Source organism: Eubalaena glacialis, unplaced genomic scaffold (assembly GCF_028564815.1).
Source record: "Eubalaena glacialis isolate mEubGla1 unplaced genomic scaffold, mEubGla1.1.hap2.+ XY H_3, whole genome shotgun sequence".
NCBI lineage: Eukaryota > Metazoa > Chordata > Mammalia > Artiodactyla > Balaenidae > Eubalaena > Eubalaena glacialis.
In genome coordinates, this window is record NW_026871157.1 from 1,671,044 (window position 1) to 1,683,506 (window position 12,463).

The window sequence follows — 12,463 nt, forward strand, 5'->3', positions numbered from 1 at the left end:
AGTCACAATGATCCGTGTGTGTGTGTGTGTGTGTGCTGGTACAAGCAGTGCATTGAATCACAGTGATCCATGAGGGTGTGTGTGTGTGTGTGTGTGTGTGTGTGCTGGTAAAGGCTGTGCCTTGAGTCACAATGAGCCACGCATCTGTTTGTGTGTGTGGTGGTATGGTTTGTGCATTGACTCACAGTGAGCTCTGTGTGTGTCTGTGTGCTGGTATAGGCTGTGCATTGAGTCACAGTGAGCCATGTGTATGCTTGTGTGTGTGTTTGTGTGTGTTGGTATAGGCTGCATATTGAGTCTCAGTAAGCTGTCCGTGCGTGTGTTTTGGGCTCATATAGACTGAGAATTGAGTCACAGTGAGCCTTGTGTTTGTGCTGTTATAGGCTGTGCATTGAGTCACAGTGAGCCGTGTGTGTGTGTGTCTATGTGTGTGTGTGCTGGTATGGGATGTGAATTGAATCCCAGTGAGGTGCGTGTGTTTGAGTGTATGTCTGCTGGTATTGGCTGTGTCTTGAGTCAAATTGAGAGATGTGTGTGTGTGTGTGTGTGTGTGCTGGTATAGACTGTGCAATGTGTCACATGGAGACGTGTGTCTTTCTGTGTGTGTGTGGACGTGTGAGTGTATAGGCTGTGCATTGAGTCACATCGTTCCGTGTGTGTGTGTGTGTGCGGGTATAGGCTGTGCATTGAGTCACAGTAAGCCGTGCCTCTGTGTGTGTGTGTGTGTGTGTGTGTGTGTGTATGTGGTGATATGATCTGTATTTTGTCACAGTGAGCCATGTGTGTGTGTGTGTGTGCTGGTATAGGCTTGAATTGAGTCACAGTGAGCCGTGCATGTGTTTGTGTGTGTGTGTGTGCTGGTATAGGCTGTGCTTTGAGTCACTGTGAGTCTTGTGGGGGTGTGTCTGTGTGTGTCTGTGTGCTGCTATAGGCTGTTCATTGAGTCACGTTGATGAGTGTGTGTGTGTGCTGCTAGATCCTTGAATTTAATAACAGTGGGCCATTTATGTGTGTGTGCATGTGTGTGCTGGTATAGGCTGTGCATTGATCAGAGTGAGCCTTGTGTGTGTGTGTGTCTGTGTGTGTGTGTGTGCTGGTATATGCTGTGCATTGAGTTCCATTGAGCCATGTGTGTTTTGTGTGTGTGTGTGTGGTCTGTATGTTGGTATAGGCTGTGCATTGAGTCACAGTGAGCTTTCTTGTGTGTATGTGTGTGTGGGTGTATTCTGGTAAAGGCTGTGCATGCAATCACAGTGAGCCGTGTGTGTGTCTGTGTGCTGGTATAGGGTGTGCATTGAGACACAGGGAGACATCCGTGTATGTGTTTGAGCTTGTATAGGCTGTGCATTCAGTCACAGTGAGCTGTATCTAGGTGTGTGAATGTTTGTTTGTGTGCTGTGAAAGGCTGTGCATTGAGTCACAGTGAGCCGTGTATGTGTGTGTGTTTGTGTGTTGGTATAGGTTGTTCATTGAATCACAGTGAGTTTCTGTGTGTGTTTGTGTGTGTGATGATATAGGCCCTGCATTAAGTCACATTGAGCCGTGTGTGTGTGTGTGTCCTGTTTAGGCCGTGCATGGAGTCACAATGAGCCCTGCGTCTGTTTGTGTGTGTGTGTGTGCTGGTATGGTTTGTTCATTGACTCACTATGAGTCCTGTGTGTGTGTGTCTGAGTGTGACTGCGTGCTGGTATGGGCTGTGCATTGAGTCAAATTGATCCATGTGTGTGACTGTGTTTCTGTGTCTGTGCTGTTACAGGTTGTGCATTGAGTCACAGGGAGCTGTACTTGTGTGTGTGTGCTGGTATATGGCAGGCACTGAGTCACATTGAGGTGCGTGTGCGTGTGTGTGTGTTGTATAAGCTGAGCATTGAGTCACAGTGTGCTGTGTGTTTGTGCTTGTATAGACTGTGCATTGAGTCTCAGTGAGATGAGTGTGTTTGTGTGTGTGTGTGTGTGCTGGTATATGCTGTGCATTGAGTCACAGTGATCCGTGTGTGTGTGTGTGTGTGTTCTGGTATAGGCTGGGCATTAAGTCACATAGAATCGTGTGTGTGTGTGTGCTGTTATAGCCTCTGCCTTGTGTCACAGTGAGCCGTGTGTGTGTGTGTGTGATGGTATAGGCTGTGCATTGAGTCACAGTGACCCATGAGTGTGTGTGTGTGCTGGTAAAGGCTGTGCCTTGAGTCACAATTAGCCACGCGTCTGTGTGTGTGCTGGTATGGTTTGTGCATTGACTCACAGTGAGCCCTGTGTGTGTCTGTGTGGTGGTATAGGCTATGCATTGAGTCACAGTGAGCCATCTGTATGCTTGTGTGTGTGTTTGTGTGTGTTGGTACAGGCTTCACATTGAGTCTCAGTAATCCATCAGTGTGTGTGTTGTGTTCTCGTATAAACTGTGCATTGAGTCACAGTGAGCCGTGTCTGTGTGTGTCTATGTGTGTGTGTGCTGGTATGGGCTGTGAATTGAATCCCAGTGAGGTACGTGTGTGTGTGTGTGTGTTGGTATTGGCTGTGCATTGAAGCAAAGTGAGAGATGTGTGTGTGTGTGTGGTGGTATAGACTGAGTGTTGTGTCACAGGGAGCCTTGTGCCTTTCTGTGTGTGTGTGGGCGTGTGCGTGTATACGCTGTGCATTGTGTCCCATTGCGCCTTGTGTGTTTTGTGTGTGTGTGTGTGGTCTGTGTCTGGTATAGGGTGTGCATTGAGTCACAGTGAGCTTTCTTGTGTGTATGTGTGTGTGGGTGTATTCTGGTAAAGGCTGTGCATGCAATCACAGTGAGCCGTGTGTGTGTCTGTGTGCTGGTATAAGGTGTGCATTGAGGCACAGGGAGACATCGTGTATGTGTTTGAGCTTGTATAGGCTGTGCATTCAGTCACAGTGAGCCGTTTCTATGTGTGTGAATGTTTGTTTGTGTGCTGTGAAAGACTGTGCATTGAGTCACAGTGAGCCGTGTATGTGTGTGTGTGTGTGTTGGTATCGGCTGTGCATTGAGTCACAGTGAGCCGTGTGTGTGTGTGTCCGTGTGTGTCTGTGTGCTGCTATAGGCTGTGTATTGTGTCACATTGATTCGTGAGTGTGTGTGTGTTGTTATAGGCTGTGCATTCAATCACAGTGAGCCCTTTACGTGTTTGTGTGTGTGTGTGTGTGTTGGTATAAGCTGTGCATTGCATAAGCATGAACCATGTTTCTGTGTGAAGGTGTGCTAGTATATACTGTTCATTGAGTCCTAGTGAAGTGTGTGTGTTCTTGTGTATTGGTGTGTGTCTGTATGCTGCTATAGGCTGTGCATTGAGTCACAGTGAGCTTCCTTGTGTGTATGTGTGTGTGTGTTCTCTTATAGGCTGTGCATTCAATCACAGTGAGTCGTGTGTGTGTTAGTGTGCTGGTATAGGTTGTCCATGAGGAACAGTGAGCCGTGTGTGTGTGCGTTGGTATAGGCTGCAGATTGAGACTCCGTGAGCCATCCGTGTGTGTGTGTACTGGTGTAGGCTGTGCATTAGTCACAGTGAGCTGTGTGTGTGTGTGTGTGTGCAGCTATAGGCTGTGATTCAATCACACTGAGCCATGTATGTGTTTGTGTGTGTGTCTCTGTGTGTGCTGGTATAGGCTGTGCACTGAAACACAGTGTGCCATGTATATATGTTTGTGTCTGTGTGCTGGTATAGGCTGTGCATTGTGTCACTGTGAGTGGTGTGTGTGTGTGTGTGTGTGTGCTCGTATAGGCTGTGCATTGAGTCACAGTCAGCTTTCTTGTGTGTATTTCTGTGTGGGTGTTTTCTGGTAAAGGCTGTGCATGCAATCACAGTGAGCCGTGTGTGTGTGTCTGTGTGCTGGTATAGGGTGTGCATGGAGGCACAGTGAGACATCCGTGTGTGTGTTTGAGCTTGCATAGGCTGTGCATTCAGTCACAGTGAGCCATCTGTATGCATGTGAATGTTTGTGTGCTGTTATAGGCTGTGCATTGAGTCACAGTGAGCCGTGTATGTGTGTGTGTGTGTGTGTGTGTGTGCTGGTATAGGTTGTTCATTGAATCACAGTGAGCCGTGTGTAAGTTTCTGTGTGTGTTTGTGTGTGTGATAATATAGGTTCTGCATTGAGTCACATCGAGCCGTGTGTGTGTGTGTGTGTGTGTGTGTGTGTGTGTGCTGTTATAGGCTGTGCCTGGAGTCACAATGAGCCCTGCGTCTGTTTGTGTGTGTGTGTGTGTGCTGGTATGGTTTGTGCAGTGACTCACTGTGAGTCGTGTGTGTGTGTGTCTGAGTGTGACTGTGTGCTGGTATAGGCTGTGCATTGAGTCAGAGTGATCCGTGTGTGTGGATGTGTTTCTGTGTCTGTGCTGTTACAGGCTGTGCATTGAGTCACAAGGAGCTATGTTTGTGTGTGTGTGCTGGTATATGGCGGGCAATGAGTCACATTGAGGTGTGTGTGTGTGTGTGTTGTATAAGCTGAGCATTGAGTCACAGTGTGGTGTGTGTTTGTGCTTGTATAGACTGCACATTGAGTCACAGTGAGACGTGTCTGAGTGTGTGTGTGTGTCTGTGTGCTGGTATAGGCCATGCAATGAGTCACAGTGAGCTTTCTTGTGTGTATGTGTGTGTGGGGGGGTGTGTTCTGGTAAAGGCTGTGCATTGAATCACATTGAGCCGTTTGAGTGTCTGTGTGCTGGTATAGGGTGTGCATTGAGGCACAGTGAGCCGTGTGTGTGTGTGTGTTTGTGTTTGTATAGGCTGTGCGTTCAGTCACAGTGAGCCCCCCTGTGTATGCTTGTGTATCTTCTTTTTTGTGTTGTTATAAGCTGTTCATTGAGTCACAGTGAGCCGGTATGCATGTGTGTGTGCAGGTTTAGGCTGTGCATTGAGCCACAGTGAGCTGTGTATGTGTGGGTGTAAGTTGGTATAGGTTTTGCATTGAGTCATAGTGAGTGGTGTGTAAGTTTGTGTGTTTCTGTGTGTCCTGGTATGGGCTGTGCATAGAGTCACATTGAGCTGAGTGTGTGTGTGTGTGTGTGCTGTTATAAGTTGTGTATTGTGTCACAGTGTGCCGTGTGTGTGTGTGATATTATAGGCTGTGTCTTGAGTCACAATAAACCATGCATCTCTGTGTGTGTGTGTGTGTGTGCTGGTACTGTTTGTGCAATGACTCACTCTGTGCCTTGTGTGTGTGATTGTGTCCTGGTATAGGATATGCAGGGAGTCAAATTGATCCAAGTGTGTGTGTGTGTGTGTGTGTGTGTGTGCAGGTATAGGGTGTGAACTGAGTCACAGTGAACCAGGTATATGTGGATGTGTGCTGGTAAAGTTTGTGCATTCAGTTACAGTGAACCGTGTTCATATGTGTGTGTATGTGTTTTTGTGTGTGCTGATATAGGCTGTGCATTGAGTCACATTGAGTCATATGTGTGTGTGTGCTGTTATAGGCTGTTTGAGCTCATGTGAGCTCACAGTGAGCTGTGAGTGTGTATTTGTGTGTGTTTATGTGTTTGCCTGTATAGGCTCTGCATTGAGTCACAATGATCCATGTGTGTGTGTGTGTGTGTGCTGGTACAAGCAGTGCATTGAATCACAGTGATCCATGAGGGTGTGTGTGTGTGTGTGTGTGTGTGTGTGTGTGTGCTGGTAAAGGCTGTGCCTTGAGTCACAATGAGCCACGCATCTGTTTGTGTGTGTGGTGGTATGGTTTGTGCATTGACTCACAGTGAGCTCTGTGTGTGTCTGTGTGCTGGTATAGGCTGTGCATTGAGTCACAGTGAGCCATGTGTATGCTTGTGTGTGTGTTTGTGTGTGTTGGTATAGGCTGCATATTGAGTCTCAGTAAGCTGTCCGTGCGTGTGTTTTGGGCTCATATAGACTGAGAATTGAGTCACAGTGAGCCTTGTGTTTGTGCTGTTATAGGCTGTGCATTGAGTCACAGTGAGCCGTGTGTGTGTGTGTCTATGTGTGTGTGTGCTGGTATGGGATGTGAATTGAATCCCAGTGAGGTGCGTGTGTTTGAGTGTATGTCTGCTGGTATTGGCTGTGTCTTGAGTCAAATTGAGAGATGTGTGTGTGTGTGTGTGTGTGTGCTGGTATAGACTGTGCAATGTGTCACATGGAGACGTGTGTCTTTCTGTGTGTGTGTGGACGTGTGAGTGTATAGGCTGTGCATTGAGTCACATCGTTCCGTGTGTGTGTGTGTGTGCGGGTATAGGCTGTGCATTGAGTCACAGTAAGCCGTGCCTCTGTGTGTGTGTGTGTGTGTGTGTGTGTGTGTATGTGGTGATATGATCTGTATTTTGTCACAGTGAGCCATGTGTGTGTGTGTGTGTGCTGGTATAGGCTTGAATTGAGTCACAGTGAGCCGTGCATGTGTTTGTGTGTGTGTGTGTGCTGGTATAGGCTGTGCTTTGAGTCACTGTGAGTCTTGTGGGGGTGTGTCTGTGTGTGTCTGTGTGCTGCTATAGGCTGTTCATTGAGTCACGTTGATGAGTGTGTGTGTGTGCTGCTAGATCCTTGAATTTAATAACAGTGGGCCATTTATGTGTGTGTGCATGTGTGTGCTGGTATAGGCTGTGCATTGATCAGAGTGAGCCTTGTGTGTGTGTGTGTCTGTGTGTGTGTGTGTGCTGGTATATGCTGTGCATTGAGTTCCATTGAGCCATGTGTGTTTTGTGTGTGTGTGTGTGGTCTGTATGTTGGTATAGGCTGTGCATTGAGTCACAGTGAGCTTTCTTGTGTGTATGTGTGTGTGGGTGTATTCTGGTAAAGGCTGTGCATGCAATCACAGTGAGCCGTGTGTGTGTCTGTGTGCTGGTATAGGGTGTGCATTGAGACACAGGGAGACATCCGTGTATGTGTTTGAGCTTGTATAGGCTGTGCATTCAGTCACAGTGAGCTGTATCTAGGTGTGTGAATGTTTGTTTGTGTGCTGTGAAAGGCTGTGCATTGAGTCACAGTGAGCCGTGTATGTGTGTGTGTTTGTGTGTTGGTATAGGTTGTTCATTGAATCACAGTGAGTTTCTGTGTGTGTTTGTGTGTGTGATGATATAGGCCCTGCATTAAGTCACATTGAGCCGTGTGTGTGTGTGTGTCCTGTTTAGGCCGTGCATGGAGTCACAATGAGCCCTGCGTCTGTTTGTGTGTGTGTGTGTGCTGGTATGGTTTGTTCATTGACTCACTATGAGTCCTGTGTGTGTGTGTCTGAGTGTGACTGCGTGCTGGTATGGGCTGTGCATTGAGTCAAATTGATCCATGTGTGTGACTGTGTTTCTGTGTCTGTGCTGTTACAGGTTGTGCATTGAGTCACAGGGAGCTGTACTTGTGTGTGTGTGCTGGTATATGGCAGGCACTGAGTCACATTGAGGTGCGTGTGCGTGTGTGTGTGTTGTATAAGCTGAGCATTGAGTCACAGTGTGCTGTGTGTTTGTGCTTGTATAGACTGTGCATTGAGTCTCAGTGAGATGAGTGTGTTTGTGTGTGTGTGTGTGTGCTGGTATATGCTGTGCATTGAGTCACAGTGATCCGTGTGTGTGTGTGTGTGTGTTCTGGTATAGGCTGGGCATTAAGTCACATAGAATCGTGTGTGTGTGTGTGCTGTTATAGCCTCTGCCTTGTGTCACAGTGAGCCGTGTGTGTGTGTGTGTGATGGTATAGGCTGTGCATTGAGTCACAGTGACCCATGAGTGTGTGTGTGTGCTGGTAAAGGCTGTGCCTTGAGTCACAATTAGCCACGCGTCTGTGTGTGTGCTGGTATGGTTTGTGCATTGACTCACAGTGAGCCCTGTGTGTGTCTGTGTGGTGGTATAGGCTATGCATTGAGTCACAGTGAGCCATCTGTATGCTTGTGTGTGTGTTTGTGTGTGTTGGTACAGGCTTCACATTGAGTCTCAGTAATCCATCAGTGTGTGTGTTGTGTTCTCGTATAAACTGTGCATTGAGTCACAGTGAGCCGTGTCTGTGTGTGTCTATGTGTGTGTGTGCTGGTATGGGCTGTGAATTGAATCCCAGTGAGGTACGTGTGTGTGTGTGTGTGTTGGTATTGGCTGTGCATTGAAGCAAAGTGAGAGATGTGTGTGTGTGTGTGGTGGTATAGACTGAGTGTTGTGTCACAGGGAGCCTTGTGCCTTTCTGTGTGTGTGTGGGCGTGTGCGTGTATACGCTGTGCATTGTGTCCCATTGCGCCTTGTGTGTTTTGTGTGTGTGTGTGTGGTCTGTGTCTGGTATAGGGTGTGCATTGAGTCACAGTGAGCTTTCTTGTGTGTATGTGTGTGTGGGTGTATTCTGGTAAAGGCTGTGCATGCAATCACAGTGAGCCGTGTGTGTGTCTGTGTGCTGGTATAAGGTGTGCATTGAGGCACAGGGAGACATCGTGTATGTGTTTGAGCTTGTATAGGCTGTGCATTCAGTCACAGTGAGCCGTTTCTATGTGTGTGAATGTTTGTTTGTGTGCTGTGAAAGACTGTGCATTGAGTCACAGTGAGCCGTGTATGTGTGTGTGTGTGTGTTGGTATCGGCTGTGCATTGAGTCACAGTGAGCCGTGTGTGTGTGTGTCCGTGTGTGTCTGTGTGCTGCTATAGGCTGTGTATTGTGTCACATTGATTCGTGAGTGTGTGTGTGTTGTTATAGGCTGTGCATTCAATCACAGTGAGCCCTTTACGTGTTTGTGTGTGTGTGTGTGTGTTGGTATAAGCTGTGCATTGCATAAGCATGAACCATGTTTCTGTGTGAAGGTGTGCTAGTATATACTGTTCATTGAGTCCTAGTGAAGTGTGTGTGTTCTTGTGTATTGGTGTGTGTCTGTATGCTGCTATAGGCTGTGCATTGAGTCACAGTGAGCTTCCTTGTGTGTATGTGTGTGTGTGTTCTCTTATAGGCTGTGCATTCAATCACAGTGAGTCGTGTGTGTGTTAGTGTGCTGGTATAGGTTGTCCATGAGGAACAGTGAGCCGTGTGTGTGTGCGTTGGTATAGGCTGCAGATTGAGACTCCGTGAGCCATCCGTGTGTGTGTGTACTGGTGTAGGCTGTGCATTAGTCACAGTGAGCTGTGTGTGTGTGTGTGTGTGCAGCTATAGGCTGTGATTCAATCACACTGAGCCATGTATGTGTTTGTGTGTGTGTCTCTGTGTGTGCTGGTATAGGCTGTGCACTGAAACACAGTGTGCCATGTATATATGTTTGTGTCTGTGTGCTGGTATAGGCTGTGCATTGTGTCACTGTGAGTGGTGTGTGTGTGTGTGTGTGTGTGCTCGTATAGGCTGTGCATTGAGTCACAGTCAGCTTTCTTGTGTGTATTTCTGTGTGGGTGTTTTCTGGTAAAGGCTGTGCATGCAATCACAGTGAGCCGTGTGTGTGTGTCTGTGTGCTGGTATAGGGTGTGCATGGAGGCACAGTGAGACATCCGTGTGTGTGTTTGAGCTTGCATAGGCTGTGCATTCAGTCACAGTGAGCCATCTGTATGCATGTGAATGTTTGTGTGCTGTTATAGGCTGTGCATTGAGTCACAGTGAGCCGTGTATGTGTGTGTGTGTGTGTGTGTGTGTGCTGGTATAGGTTGTTCATTGAATCACAGTGAGCCGTGTGTAAGTTTCTGTGTGTGTTTGTGTGTGTGATAATATAGGTTCTGCATTGAGTCACATCGAGCCGTGTGTGTGTGTGTGTGTGTGTGTGTGTGTGTGTGCTGTTATAGGCTGTGCCTGGAGTCACAATGAGCCCTGCGTCTGTTTGTGTGTGTGTGTGTGTGCTGGTATGGTTTGTGCAGTGACTCACTGTGAGTCGTGTGTGTGTGTGTCTGAGTGTGACTGTGTGCTGGTATAGGCTGTGCATTGAGTCAGAGTGATCCGTGTGTGTGGATGTGTTTCTGTGTCTGTGCTGTTACAGGCTGTGCATTGAGTCACAAGGAGCTATGTTTGTGTGTGTGTGCTGGTATATGGCGGGCAATGAGTCACATTGAGGTGTGTGTGTGTGTGTGTTGTATAAGCTGAGCATTGAGTCACAGTGTGGTGTGTGTTTGTGCTTGTATAGACTGCACATTGAGTCACAGTGAGACGTGTCTGAGTGTGTGTGTGTGTCTGTGTGCTGGTATAGGCCATGCAATGAGTCACAGTGAGCTTTCTTGTGTGTATGTGTGTGTGGGGGGGTGTGTTCTGGTAAAGGCTGTGCATTGAATCACATTGAGCCGTTTGAGTGTCTGTGTGCTGGTATAGGGTGTGCATTGAGGCACAGTGAGCCGTGTGTGTGTGTGTGTTTGTGTTTGTATAGGCTGTGCGTTCAGTCACAGTGAGCCCCCCTGTGTATGCTTGTGTATCTTCTTTTTTGTGTTGTTATAAGCTGTTCATTGAGTCACAGTGAGCCGGTATGCATGTGTGTGTGCAGGTTTAGGCTGTGCATTGAGCCACAGTGAGCTGTGTATGTGTGGGTGTAAGTTGGTATAGGTTTTGCATTGAGTCATAGTGAGTGGTGTGTAAGTTTGTGTGTTTCTGTGTGTCCTGGTATGGGCTGTGCATAGAGTCACATTGAGCTGAGTGTGTGTGTGTGTGTGTGCTGTTATAAGTTGTGTATTGTGTCACAGTGTGCCGTGTGTGTGTGTGATATTATAGGCTGTGTCTTGAGTCACAATAAACCATGCATCTCTGTGTGTGTGTGTGTGTGTGCTGGTACTGTTTGTGCAATGACTCACTCTGTGCCTTGTGTGTGTGATTGTGTCCTGGTATAGGATATGCAGGGAGTCAAATTGATCCAAGTGTGTGTGTGTGTGTGTGTGTGTGTGTGCAGGTATAGGGTGTGAACTGAGTCACAGTGAACCAGGTATATGTGGATGTGTGCTGGTAAAGTTTGTGCATTCAGTTACAGTGAACCGTGTTCATATGTGTGTGTATGTGTTTTTGTGTGTGCTGATATAGGCTGTGCATTGAGTCACATTGAGTCATATGTGTGTGTGTGCTGTTATAGGCTGTTTGAGATCATGTGAGCTCACAGTGAGCTGTGAGTGTGTATTTGTGTGTGTTTATGTGTTTGCCTGTATAGGCTCTGCATTGAGTCACAATGATCCATGTGTGTGTGTGTGTGTGTGCTGGTACAAGCAGTGCATTGAATCACAGTGATCCATGAGGGTGTGTGTGTGTGTGTGTGTGTGTGTGTGTGTGTGCTGGTAAAGGCTGTGCCTTGAGTCACAATGAGCCACGCATCTGTTTGTGTGTGTGGTGGTATGGTTTGTGCATTGACTCACAGTGAGCTCTGTGTGTGTCTGTGTGCTGGTATAGGCTGTGCATTGAGTCACAGTGAGCCATGTGTATGCTTGTGTGTGTGTTTGTGTGTGTTGGTATAGGCTGCATATTGAGTCTCAGTAAGCTGTCCGTGCGTGTGTTTTGGGCTCATATAGACTGAGAATTGAGTCACAGTGAGCCTTGTGTTTGTGCTGTTATAGGCTGTGCATTGAGTCACAGTGAGCCGTGTGTGTGTGTGTCTATGTGTGTGTGTGCTGGTATGGGATGTGAATTGAATCCCAGTGAGGTGCGTGTGTTTGAGTGTATGTCTGCTGGTATTGGCTGTGTCTTGAGTCAAATTGAGAGATGTGTGTGTGTGTGTGTGTGTGTGTGCTGGTATAGACTGTGCAATGTGTCACATGGAGATGTGTGTCTTTCTGTGTGTGTGTGGACGTGTGAGTGTATAGGCTGTGCATTGAGTCACATTGTTCCGTGTGTGTGTGTGTGTGCGGGTATAGGCTGTGCATTGAGTCACAGTAAGCCGTGCCTCTGTGTGTGTGTGTGTGTGTGTGTGTGTGTGTATGTGGTGATATGATCTGTATTTTGTCACAGTGAGCCATGTGTGTGTGTGTGTGTGCTGGTATAGGCTTGAATTGAGTCACAGTGAGCCGTGCATGTGTTTGTGTGTGTGTGTGTGCTGGTATAGGCTGTGCTTTGAGTCACTGTGAGTCTTGTGGGGGTGTGTCTGTGTGTGTCTGTGTGCTGCTATAGGCTGTTCATTGAGTCACGTTGATGAGTGTGTGTGTGTGCTGCTAGATCCTTGAATTTAATAACAGTGGGCCATTTATGTGTGTGTGCATGTGTGTGCTGGTATAGGCTGTGCATTGATCAGAGTGAGCCTTGTGTGTGTGTGTGTCTGTGTGTGTGTGTGTGCTGGTATATGCTGTGCATTGAGTTCCATTGAGCCATGTGTGTTTTGTGTGTGTGTGTGTGGTCTGTATGTTGGTATAGGCTGTGCATTGAGTCACAGTGAGCTTTCTTGTGTGTATGTGTGTGTGGGTGTATTCTGGTAAAGGCTGTGCATGCAATCACAGTGAGCCGTGTGTGTGTCTGTGTGCTGGTATAGGGTGTGCATTGAGACACAGGGAGACATCCGTGTATGTGTTTGAGCTTGTATAGGCTGTGCATTCAGTCACAGTGAGCTGTATCTAGGCGTGTGAATGTTTGTTTGTGTGCTGTGAAAGGCTGTGCATTGAGTCACAGTGAGCCGTGTATGTGTGTGTGT